The sequence below is a fragment of the Prionailurus bengalensis genome, chromosome A1, assembly GCF_016509475.1.
Source record: "Prionailurus bengalensis isolate Pbe53 chromosome A1, Fcat_Pben_1.1_paternal_pri, whole genome shotgun sequence".
Taxonomy (NCBI): Eukaryota; Metazoa; Chordata; class Mammalia; order Carnivora; family Felidae; genus Prionailurus; species Prionailurus bengalensis.
The window spans coordinates 65,222,727-65,236,054 of record NC_057343.1 but is presented as its reverse complement, the minus strand read 5'-3'; the positions used below and the strand labels follow the sequence as shown (position 1 = coordinate 65,236,054).

At 34.3% G+C, this 13,328-nt stretch overlaps 1 protein-coding gene across 1 annotated transcript in view; it reads right to left on the bottom strand.

Moving 5' to 3' along the window:
• Positions 1-13,328, bottom strand: part of LOC122478826 (glypican-5-like) — a 1,039,221-nt gene that overhangs the window by 149,397 nt on the left and 876,496 nt on the right. The gene's annotated exons all lie outside the window — the stretch shown is intronic.

The window sequence follows — 13,328 nt, the reverse complement described above, 5'->3', positions numbered from 1 at the left end:
TCACTCCTGACTTCTGTGAGCCTTTAGCCTGCTTTATGTATGTAAATTCTCAAGAGGCAGATAGGGCATGCATGGCTTCCCAAACCTACTGGACTTGTAACCTCTTTTTCACGGAATACCCTACAGGATTACTTGTCTACAGAATACACTTTGAGAAATGCTGGGAATTGTGATACTTTGTGTGAGACGCAGAAAGTATTAGCAAAAATAAAATATTCCCTTGAATTTGAGCACAATGGGTTGGTCTAAAGAAAAACTTTCATATTTGTTACTTTTGAATACTTTTCACTATATATTATTCTCTCTTTACACTCAGCACATTTTTAACATTAACTACAACATGATCATTGCCTAATAGAACCATCTCCACATATGTGCGTGTTTTCTCAAACTTTTGTTATTTATAATAATTCATCAGTAGAGTATTTGAAGGAAAGTCAATGAAAAATTAAGTTTCAAATGCATGAGAAAAATCAATGCTAATCTCTATATCTAGAAATACTATGGGAAATGATAAGCTGTCATCCTTTATATGGTTTTTTTTTAAATTTATTTTGAGAGAGAGACATCATGAGTGGGGGAGGGGCAGAGAGAGAAGGAGTGAGAGTCTCTGCCCTAGCAGCAGAGTGGGGCTCAAACCCACGAAGCCATGATTCATGACCTGAACTGAAACCAAGTCAGATGCTCAACCGACTGAGCCACCCAGGTTCTCCAAATCATTCTTTATATCTTTTAAGAAGTGGTTTTTGCTATTGAACAGGGAATTACATGTAATTGTTACATGTAATAATTACAGCTGTAATTATTAAGAATACTTATAATTATGCTGATTAGTTTTATATCTTTGGAAAAGGTAAAAAAAAAACTTCTGTCAAAGAACTGTCTTTGATTTATAAGGTACAAAACATATTTCGGTATGGTTGTGGTCAATGTCATTCCTTGAACCAATATATTCTAGAGGTCACATACTTTTATTTCCAAACTACTGCAAGAGACCATTTTAGGAAAACATGCCATTTTTCATTCTAGAGTTAGATTTGCCCCATAATTCAAAAGGTGCTTTTTATTCTTGAGTGTTACTAATATTCTATACGCAGAGGCATAAGAACAAACACGTTTTCTATGTTTTTCATAGAGGAAAAAATCTATGACTACAAATTAGAAGTTTTATTTATTTGACATCATAGTTCTAAGGAAAAACTAAACTTTCATACTGGCTACATTGCCAGCTTTCTTAATTTTATAGTGAATTCAACATCCTGGATAGGGAATGACTGATACGATGGAATAAAATGATTGTCCAGTCATCTTCTGGTTGGGATTTTTCTTTTGTCAGAATTAGTGTGCAAGTTTGAATAGGGTGAAGCTGGTTCACAAACCTACAGAACTATGAGCTGCTCAGTTGATCAGTGTATTGTGTATTTTTTCCAAACTATTTTAGTTGTAGTTTTATATCAATCATAGAAGAAATTCAGTATATATTTGAGCATCCACTGGGCTCAGGCAGTAGAGATAAAGACATAAAAATATATATTTCCTGCTTGTAAATTGTCAGTAATCTAGTGGGGTAGATACTAGGCTATGGACAGGAAGCTGGTATAGTTCTGATGTGAGGAAGGATGGGTAAGCAGCCCTTGTATGTTCCTATATTTCAGTATACTTGTATTATGGGATTTATCACTTATCTATTGACAGTGGAGGCCCCATTATTACATACAACATTCTTCTTTACATCATAGTTAATACTCTAGGGGTACCTCCTAATGACAAGCACTGAGATAGGTGTGTTACATTTTCTCATTTAATCTTTACAATAAAAACCATAATAAGGGGCACCTGGTTGGCTCAGTCAGTTAAACATCCGATTTCGGCTCAAGTCATAATCACACAGTTCGTGTGTTTAAGCCCCATGTCAGGCTCTCTGCTGACAGCCCAGAGACTAGAGCCTGCTCCGGATTTTGTGTCTCCCTCTCTCTCTGCCCTTCTCTCACTCCCACTCTGTCTCTGTCTCTGTCTCTCTCTCAAAAATAAACATTAAAAAAATTAAAAAAAAAACATGATGAAGGAAATGTTTTAATCCCTGATGTATGGATAAGGAGGCTGATATATGGCGAGTGTCCGTAATTTGCTTTTGTTGATTCAAGGAATGGGTATCAGGAATTGGATTTTAACCCAGGCCTGAATCTAGTTTCAGACAAGGACTTGCGCTTGTTAAGAAAAATATGATGTGGGTATTTTCAACTTTCAATTTTCTCACTTAGAGAACCAACTCTTTGCATAGCGCTTTGTAGTTTAAGTATAATATTTTCTCATTCAAGGGGGTTCTGACAAACTCTGAAGTATATACTAAATTTTAAAGAAGAGGGGAGGGATACCAAAAAAATTTAATGTAATTAATCAAAATCACACTATCAGCAAAGAGAATCAGTATTTATACAAAGTCGATTATATGTGACAGCCCATGTTCATTCCCCAGCATAGGCTATTGGGTTAAAATGTTGGCCAAGTAAGGCATGAATCCAATTGCAAAGTGACAGAAGGAAAATATAATCAACTATGTATTATTTGCCTGAAGAAAAAGAGATAACGTGGTGGTAAAAGCAAAGAAATCCATGAAATAAACAGAAATTTATTCTAACAAGATGGCTATATTTTAAAGTACCTTTGTACTACTTAAACAATGGGAAAATCAAAGCTCTTTGAGACTTTGTAAGACTTCAAATGCTATAATCTATTTGTATTTTCATTGATTTTTAAGCAAATATTTTCCTGTGCATTTGTCAACAACAGGTAGTTAAAAGGGAACTTGATGAAAGAGCCAATTGTTGATTCTAAAGCACACTTAGAAAGATAAAACACTGTCGTGCCCATGTTTGTCCTTTATGTATTCTTGTACAATATAAATTATTAATAATAAAATAGAATATATTTTTTTAAATGTTGCTACAATGACTGGTTTTCTTTGAATGTTTACATTCATTTGCAATTGTGTTTTATGCAGAATAGAGAAAAAACAAAGTTAATTTTTTTAGGAAGACTCCAAAATATTTGCATTTGAATGAAAGTGTCATGGATATCTTTCTGTGGAAGAATCTGGGGAGAGAGGCATCTAAACTACAGGTGCTACTTCAGCAATTTGTTTTCCACTGGGGGGTGAGGGGATGGGGAGGTGGAGGGTGAGAAAACAACCAGAAAAAAGAAAGCATCAAGTACACCTAATCCTCTAATTTGAAAATAATGCTGTATTTTGTAAACATTGGAACAAGAGAGTTCTATATAGACTGTCAACAAAAACAGAAAATATGTAACTAGAAATGATATAATTTTTAGAATATATTCTACAAATTAAAAAGGAGTGTTTACTTTGTTTAAATTGGAATTATTCTTATCCCATAAATCATTCTCTCTTAACAAAAATATTTAAAAACTGAGTATATAGTGTTTGATCTATATAAAGTGTAGTTTAATCACACGTAGTATTTATGATTACATTCTCATCTTTGTTGTGTCAGATCTGTTGACATTAACAACATCCATTTTATCTGATAGGAAGAGGAAGGGCAACTATATACCAGTGGAACAGCCAGGGCTAACCTGGGAATGTGAGGAGAGTTAATAAGTCTTAGAGTCTCAGAATTTAGAGGTGGAAATTATCTTGGAGATCTTGCCTAAATCCATCCTTTCATATGAAGGATCTGAGAACCAGAGAAGACAAACACTTTGCTTAAGTCATAATGTATTCGTGGCAGAGTTGTAAATGCTGACCACAGACCAATATCACTGAACAAAATCTGAATAGAGATTTAGATAGAAACATAAAGGAGAGAAAACAATTACCAGAACACATTCTCCCTGCTGCCTCAGTCCTTCTCTAATAGTTGAAGAGCAGCTCAAGCATTTAACACCACCAGCTTCTAGTAGCTAATGTTTAGCAAAGCAATTTTCCACTGTTTAAAATTATTTCCCAAATTTTTGCACAAAAAATGAACAAAAGTGTATTTAAAATAGAACTAATGGCCTTCTTTCTCTTAACTGTCATGTTGTAGTAATTTTACTCTTAAGAAAAAAGATGTCCATGATGATATAAAAAGAGATAAGAAAAAGATGCATCTTTTGCTGTTGAAAGACAAAATAAGATTCAAACAATCATCTTCTTACTTTGGAACCACATGGAGTAGCTATTGTGCTGAAAGAATTCGATCCTCAGAAAAATAGGAACTTTTGACTGTAACAGGAAAATAATCCTTACATTTGAAATTCTAAAGACTGTCAGTTTCTGTCACATTCTCTTTTCAGTATGTAAATACAGCTAGTATTTAATTTTCATACAACTTGTTTTAATCAATCCAACTGAACAAGATGAAGGTCACAGATCATGGAATATGTAACCTAAGCAACTTAACAAGGACAACATTCACCAAGTCATGGATGAATGATTTTGAGTAACAATAGTAGTTCCAATTTCTTGTCTATTGGTACTAATGAATGAAAGACAAAATATTTTAAAACAAAGATGATACATTTACCACAGAAAAATCCAATCCCATGAAATGCAAGTAGGAAAAAAAAGATGAAATTCTAACATAATAAGGAAAATTTTGTGCATATGAGATTTTGAAGATAAGCACAATATTGGGTTTCAATCGATCTCTACATCTTCCCTTTGATATCAACAAGGATTTTATGTATCTATTCTTGATGCCATGAGTAACTTCCACTGTGGTTTTTCAACTATTTTCACTCCCCTCAAACTATAAATGACCCAATGACACCATCATTCTTTGTGATAAATTTGTACTGGTTAATTACTGAGAGCAAGATTATCAAATGAAGAACCCTTCAATTGTCTTTTTGTATTAGTAAGGAAATTTTAGTCAAAAAAAAAACCAAAAACAAAACACAGCAGCAAGAGATTGAGTGCTGGACAATTTCAGGAAAAGTGAGTAAGCTTAGTTCCCAGACAGGATATTGGGGTGAGGAATAAGAACCTAAGAGCAAATTTGGAATGGGAAGAATTAATTCTCAGGATGAGAAAGAACCAGGATCCAGATGGTAATGTTAGAAAACATCTAAGTAAGGCACACAGCGTCCAAAGAGAAAATAAATGGGTTATCAGAACATTAAAGACCAAGATTACTATCTACTGAGACAACCAGGTGTGTTCTATGATAAATCAAACCATTCTTTTGTAAACAGTGGAACATGTTTTGTAAGAAGGTGTTAGGGACTGATGATTTTACTCTCGCTGTACTTCAAGATGCAAATTATCTTCCAGGAGTTGTATAGATCAGGCATTACTTTAAACCTCACAGTTTCTAAATCTTCCTTGCTTTTTTTTTCCTTTTCTCATTTTGAGTTGTACACAGATATCTATAAAAGAACTTCCAAATGTACAGAAGCATAAAGAAGCTAAGAAGAAAACAAATCAACAAAGTAGCAATAAAATTACATCAATAAATACAAATATATTTGATAAAATTTAGAAGCTACTCTAGGTTAAAAAAAAAACAAAGTACAAAAGTTATAAGAGAAAGGTATGCAAGTATTATAAGTAACAATTTTAAGTCTAGTGTTTGAACTGGGGAAAAAGATAAAAGCTCAAGACAATAATAAGTTTATTAGTATGAAAGATTTTGATGAACATATTCAGTTGTTTTCTAATTTATTGGATTTTAAAAGGTATATGAATGTGGGTTTTTTTTAATTTCTAGTTTTTGAAAACTCTAAAATTAAACTTTTATTTGGAACAAAGTAGAAGATATCTTTCTGAAAGTAGTTAAGAGAAGAATGTTTTTCTTCTATTTTTTAAATATTCATAGCCAATAGTATATATTTATATGAAAATCAAAATTCAACAAATGTGTGCTTTCACCAAAAAATTGAATTTTCCCCCTCTGCACAGATATACCAAGAACAGATTTTTAGGACTTCCATGGAAGACAGTAGAGTAGGAGGATTCTAAGCTCACCTTGTCCCATGGATACAATTAGATAACACCTATATCAGTGTAAATAACCCAGGAAATGATGAAAAGACTGGAAGAATAAGCTTTCCATAGCTAAATGTAGAGAATAGCCCACATACAAAAAAGGTAGGAAAGGGGAAGGCATAGTTGGGAGCCAACTATCCACAGGAGGGAGGGACACTGCAGGCATGGAGAAGGGAAGGGGCAGACCCCACACCATGCACAGCGGGCAAATGGGACCCACACAGAGAAGACAAATTCCCATAACATTTGGCTTTGAAAAACAGAGGAGCTTAACTTCATGAATTCTTACAATCAGTGGGGCTTAATTCCTAGAAATTTAAAAAATCACTGGGCTCAGCTTTGAGAGAACCAGAGGGCCATAGGGAATGGAACCCCTACCCTCAAAGACAAAGCATAACAAATATCCCCTCTGAGATACAGGATGGAAGCAGCAGTTTGAAAAATGCCTAGGGGTATGTGGGAAAGAGATCTATTTATTAATCTCAGAACATGTTCTGGAAGGGCAGGGATCTTTAAGAGACTTCTCCAAGAACAAAAGAGCTGGCAGGCACCATATCCCTTGCCTGCCCTCTAGCCTAGGTACACAGACACCTGCAAGAATCAACTCAGTGCCAATCCTCAGCACCTAGCTTGCTAACAACACACCCTGCCCGCCCCCCCCCCCCGCCCCCCAGCTCTTCTGCAGACCTGCCACCTCCAACCTGCCCTCAGCTGTTCTCCAAAGCAGCAATAGGTCTCCTCCCACAGCAGACCAGTTCAAGCAAACCTTGCTAAAACTACATGCTTGGCTACTGAGTTCTCCTGTGGACTGCTCCATCCAACACACCCTTGGCTGGTTCTATCCAAAGTGGTACTACAAGTGTAGCAGTGTGTTAGCAGCCCCCACAGGGGCCAGCAACATCAAAGTGACTCCTGCCCTGGGAAAATGGGAAGATAACCACACCAATTTGACTGTGGCCCTAGCAATGGGCTGGAGGCATCTATTTGTCTGATTGCAGCTCCTACTCACCAATGAAAGCTTCTCAGGGGACGTTACAGGGAGAATATCCAACAATTTGGTGTGACTGTAGCTCTGGCAGGTGCCTTGTCTGACCAACTCAAGCACAAGGCAGCCCCAGACTGGCCACTAACAACACAGGAACAAACCTTGCCCAAAACAGGCTAAGGGAGCCATTGCAGATATCTGGACTGAAGGCACAGCCATAACAGCAGGGTGGACACAACACACATAGGAGATAACTCTGAAGTGACAGTTCCTGGGGAACAGGAGATATTCCAGTGAAGGGCACTATAGGAATTTTTCTTCATAAGGCTTCTGCTTTCAAGAGAAAGAGACATAGCTGATTTTCCTAAAACAAAGAAACAAACAGACAAAATGAGGACACAGAGGTATATGTCCTGAATGAAAGAACAGGACAAAATCACAGTAAGAGAGCTAAATGAAACAGAGATAAGTAATTTGTCTGATAGGAAATTTAAAGTAATGGTCATAAAGATGGTCACTGGACTTGAGAAAAGAGTGGATGACCTCAGTGAGACCCTCAACAAAGAAATAGAAAACAAAAAAAAAAACAATTAGAGATAAAGAACTCAATCCTAAAATTAAAAATACACTAGCGGGAATAAGTAGTAGACTAGAGGAAGCAAAAGAATGGATCAGTAACCTGGAAGAAAGAGTAATGAAAAGCAATCAAGCTAAAGTAATAAAAGTGAGAATAGATTATGGCAATTGTGTCACACAATTAAGCATAATAACATTCACATTATAAAGAATGAAGAAGGAGAAGAGAGAGTAAAGAGGGCAGAAAATTTATTTGAAGAAATAATAGCTGAAAACTTCCCAAATCTGGAGAAGGAAACAGAAGTCCAGATCCAGGAGGGAGAGAGAGCCCCCAGCAAAATCAACCCATCAAGGTACACCAAGACACATAGTAATTAAGATGGCAGGAAGTAATGGTAAAGAGAGGATTTCAAAAGCACCAAGAAAAAAGAAAAGTTACATACAAGGAAAACCCCAAAAGGCAAATCAGCAGATTTTTTTCAGCAGAAACCTAGCAGACGAGAGGGAGTGGATGATAAATTCAAAGTGCTGAAAGAAGAAAACTTGCAACCAAGAATACTCTATAGATAAAGCTAACATTGAAAATAGAAGGAGAGATAAAGTTTCCTAGACAAACAAAAGTTAAAGGAATTCATCATCACTAAACTAGCTTTACAAGAAATGTTAAAGGGGACTCTTTGAGTGGAAAAGAAAGACTTTAAGTAGGAGTAAGAAAAAAGGCAAGCACAAAAGCACTACAATTAAGTATAGCTATAAAAATCAGTCAAGGGTTGGTTTATGATCAGTCACAACATAAATGATGTAAAGTATGACACAATATATCTAAAATGTGGGAAAGAGATGAGTAAAAAATTTTAGTCCTTTTAGAATGGGTTCAAACTTAAGTGTCCACCAACTTAACATAGATGGCTATATTTATAAGATGTTATATATAAAAATAAAGGTAACCACAAATCAAAAACCTGTGATATGAAAAAGAATAATAGGAAAGTGATCCAAGCATTCCACTAAAGAAAGCCAGCAAACCATGAGAGAAGAGAGCAAGAGGAGAAAGGAACAGAGAAAAACTACAAACAACCATAAAACAAGTAATGAAACTGCAATAAATACATACTTATCAAGAATTACTTTGAATGTAAAATATATAATAATGACTTCGAATGTAAATAGACTAAATGCTCTGATTAAAAGACACAGGGTGATGGAATGGATAAAAAGTAAGACCCATCTATATGAAGACTATAAGACAGACTCATTTCAGAACTAAACACACACACAGACAGAAAGTGAGGGAGAAGTGTTTATCATGGAAATTGAAGTAAAAAAGAAAGGTGGGGTAGGAATATTTTTATTGAATGAAATGGATTTTCAAACAAAGAGAATAACAAGAGACAAAGAAGAACGTTACATAATCATAAAGCAAACAATCCAAAGAGAACATATACCAATTAAATATTTATGCACCTAAATACTTGAAGCGGCTATTAATAAACATAAAGTAATCAATAGTAATACAATAATAGTAGGGGACTTTAACATCCCACTTACATCAGTGGATAGATCACTCAAACACAAAATCAACAAGGAAATAGTGCTTTTGAATGACACATTGGACCAGATGGATCTAACAAATATATTCAGAATATTTCAACCTAAAATGGAATGCACATTCTTTTCAAGTACACATGGAAAATTCTCCAAAATAGATCATATGTTAGGCTACAAAACAAATCTCAACAAATTTAAAAGATTTTAGTCATAATATGCATCTTTTCTGACTATAATGCTAAAACTAGAAGTCCACCACAAGATATGAAAAGATCACAAATACACGGAGGTTAAATAGCATGCTACTAAAAAATGAAGGGATCAACCAAGCAATGAAAGAAGGAATCAAAAATTATATGAAAACAAAGGAAAATGAAAACACAAGTCTCCAAAATCTTTGGGATGCAGCAACCACTGTTTTAAGAGGAACATTTATAGGAATACAGGCCTACCTCAGGAAGCAAGAAAAATCTCAAATAAACAACCTAACTTGACACCTAAAGGATCTAGAAAAGAACAGCCAAAATGAGCAGAAGGAAGGAAATAATAAAGATTAAAGCAGAAACAAAGAACAAAACAGATCAATAACACCACGAGCTGGTTCTTTGAAACAATCAACAAAATTGATACACCCTTAGCCAGACTCAAAAAAAAGAAAAGAAAAAAAAAGAAAAAGAAAAAGAGGACTCAAATATATAAAATCAGAAATGAAAGAGGATAAGTAACAATTGACATCACATAAATTTGATTATAATATTATGAAAAATTTTATGCCAACAAATTGGACAACATAGAGGAAATGGATCAATTCCTAGAAATATATAGCCTCCCAAAATTGAGCTATAAATAGAAAATTTGAACAGATCAACTACTAGAAATGAAATTGAATCAGTAGTCAAAAATTGCCAACAAACAAAAGTCCAGGACCAGACAGCTTTACAGGTAAATTCTACCAAACATTTAAACAAGAGTCACACCTATTCTTCTCAAAATATTCCAGAAAATAGAAGGAAACCTTCCAAATTCATTCTATGAGGCCAACATGACCCTAGCACCAAAACCAGATAAAGACACTACAAAGAGAAAGAGAGAGAGAGAGAGAGAGAGAGAGAGAGAGAATGAACTATAGGCCAATATCTGATAAACATAGATGCAAAAATCCTTAACAAAATATTAGCAAACTGAATCTGACAATACATTAAAAAATAACTATTCACCATGATCTTGTGGGATTCATTCCAGGGATGCAAGTGTGGTTCAATATTTCCAAATAAATCAATGGGATATATCACATCAACAATGGAAAGGATAAAAGCTATATGATCATTTCAATAGGTGCAGGAAAAGTATTTGACAAAGTACAATATCCATTCATGATAAAAACCCTCTGCAAAGTAGGTTTAGAGGGAAACATGTCATTATAATAAATTCTGTATATGAAAATCCCACAGGTGACATATTGAATCATGAAGAACTGAGAACTTTTTCCCTAGGATCAGAAACAACACAGGGATGTCCACTCTCAGAATTTTTTTTAAACATAGCACTGGAAGTCCTAGCCCACAGTAAGCAGACATGAAAAAGAAATAAAGTCATCCAAAAAGGTAAGAAAGAAATAACATTTTCATTATTTCAGATGACATGGTACTATATACATAGAAGACCCTAAACAGTCCAAGAAGAAACTAAACTGATGAATGAATTCAGAAGCAAATAAGATACAAAATCAATGAAAGAAATGTGTTGCATTTCTGTATACTAATAATGAAGTAGCAGAAAGAGATTGAGAAAGCAGTTTCATATACAAGCACAACAAAAATAATAAAACACCAAGGGATAAACTTAACCAAGGAGGTGAAAGACCTGCCCTCTGAAAACTACAAAAAGTTGATGAAAGAAATTGATGAGAACACAAACTGAAAGATATTCCATGCTCATGGATTGGGAGAATAAATATTGTTAAAATGTTGAGATTATCCAAAGCAATTTGGATACAGATTTAATGAAATTCCCATCAAAATACCAATAGTAGTTTCTATAGAAGTAGAACAAACAATCCTAAAATGTGAATGGAACCACAAAAGATCTTTATTAGCCAAAGCAATCTTAAAAAAAACAACAACCTGGAGGTATTACAATCTCAGATTTCAAGATATACTACAAATCTGTATTAATCAAAACAGTGTGATACTGGCACAAAAACAGACACATAGATAAACAGAACAGAATAGACAGCCCAGAAATAAACCCATGATTATATGGTTAATTAATCTGTAACAAAGAAGGCAAAAATATTCCACAGCTAAAGACAGTCTACAATAAATGGTGCTGGGAAAACTGGGCAGCTACAAGCAAAAGAATGAAAGAGGGCCACTTCCTTATACCATACACAAAAAATAAACTCAAAATGGATTAAACACCTAAGTGTGAGACCTGAAACCATACAATTTCTAGAAGAGAGCACAGGGAGTAATTTCTCTGATATTTGCCGAAGTCATGTTTTTTTGTTTGTTTTTGTTTTTGTTGTTAAAATATGTGTCCTGAGGCAAAGGAAAAACAAAAACAAAAACAAAACAAAAAATTAGTGGGACTATACCAAAGTAAAAGCCTTTGAACAGCAAAGGAAATAATCAGTAAAATAAAAAAACCTACTACATGGGAGAAGAGATCTGCAAATGATATATCCAATAAGAAGTTAATATCCAAGATATATAAAGGCCTTATATAACTCAACACACACACAGAAAAAACCCACAAACAATCCAATTAAAAAATGGGCAGAAGACATGAATAGACCACAGACACATGAAAAGATGATCAATGTCACTAATCAACAGGAAATTGCAAATCAAAACCACAAGATACCACCTCACACCAATAAGAATGGTTAAGAACAAAAGCATAAGAAACAAGTGTTGGTGAGGAGAGAAAGGAACCTTCATGTAGTGTTGGGAATGCAAGCTGGTCACTGTGGAAAATAGTATGGAGGTTCCTCAAAAGTTAAAAATAAAACTACCATATAATCCAGTAATTCCACTACTGGGTATTTTCCCAAGAATACAAAAACACTAATTTGACATGTTATGTGTACCCCTATGTTTATTGTAGAATTATTTATAATAGCCAAATTATGGAAGTGGCCCAAGTGTCCACTGATAAATGAATGGATAGAGAATATATGGTATGTGTATGTATGTGTGTGTATATGTATATATATATACACACACACACATATATACACATATATATATGTGTGTGTGTATGTTATGTAATACGTATAATGTAATATTAATCAGCCATTAAAAAGAATGAAAAATATTGCCATTTCCAACAATGTGAATGGATCTATAGAGTATAATGCTAAGTGAAATAAGTCAGAGAGACAAATAGCATAAGATTTCATTCATATCTGGAAATTAAGAAACAAAACAAATGAAGGGTGCCTGGGTGACTCAGTCAGTTAAGCATCCGACTCTTGAGTTTGGCTCAGGTCATGATCTCACCCTTTGTGAGACAAAACAAATGAATGAGGAAAAAAAGCCAAAAACCCTCTTAAATATAGAGAACTGGTGATCACCAGAAGGGAAGTGGGTGGGAAGATGGATAAAAAGGTGAAGAGGTTAAGCACAGTGAAGAGCACTGAGTAATGTATAAAATTCAGGTGTAGTATATTGAACACTTATAACTAATATGACACTGTATATTATTTATATTGGAAACAAGAAGAACAGATTTTTATTGTTTTTATTCTGCCTCTAACCCCCACCATACATTATCACAGTCTTCCCAAAACTACTTACTTCCTTTGCCAATTAGTAGGTTGCCCTTTACAAGATAACTCTTCAAATTCAAGAAACCTTTCTTGATATGAATATTATAATTATAAATCATATCATCAATATCCATTTATAGAAATAATTTGTTGTCTAATACTATTTTACAGCACTTTTTCTTTACCTTTCTTAGGACGTTTTATTTATTTATTTTCTAATTTTCAAAAGGTTAAAATATCCCTCCTGGAATTTTCCTTGTATAAAGTCTAATACTTTTTCCTTTCTAAATAATTTGTTCTATTTGTCTGGAAACTTGAAAAACTTACTCTCAATTTAAGTCGTTCTCCTATGCCATGTCAATGTGATTTTATTTTTCTTTTTTCTCACCAGGATCTCAATGACATCTTTTAATCTGAATACTCAAGCGTTTTCTTCTATTATTCTTTGGTTCTTAATC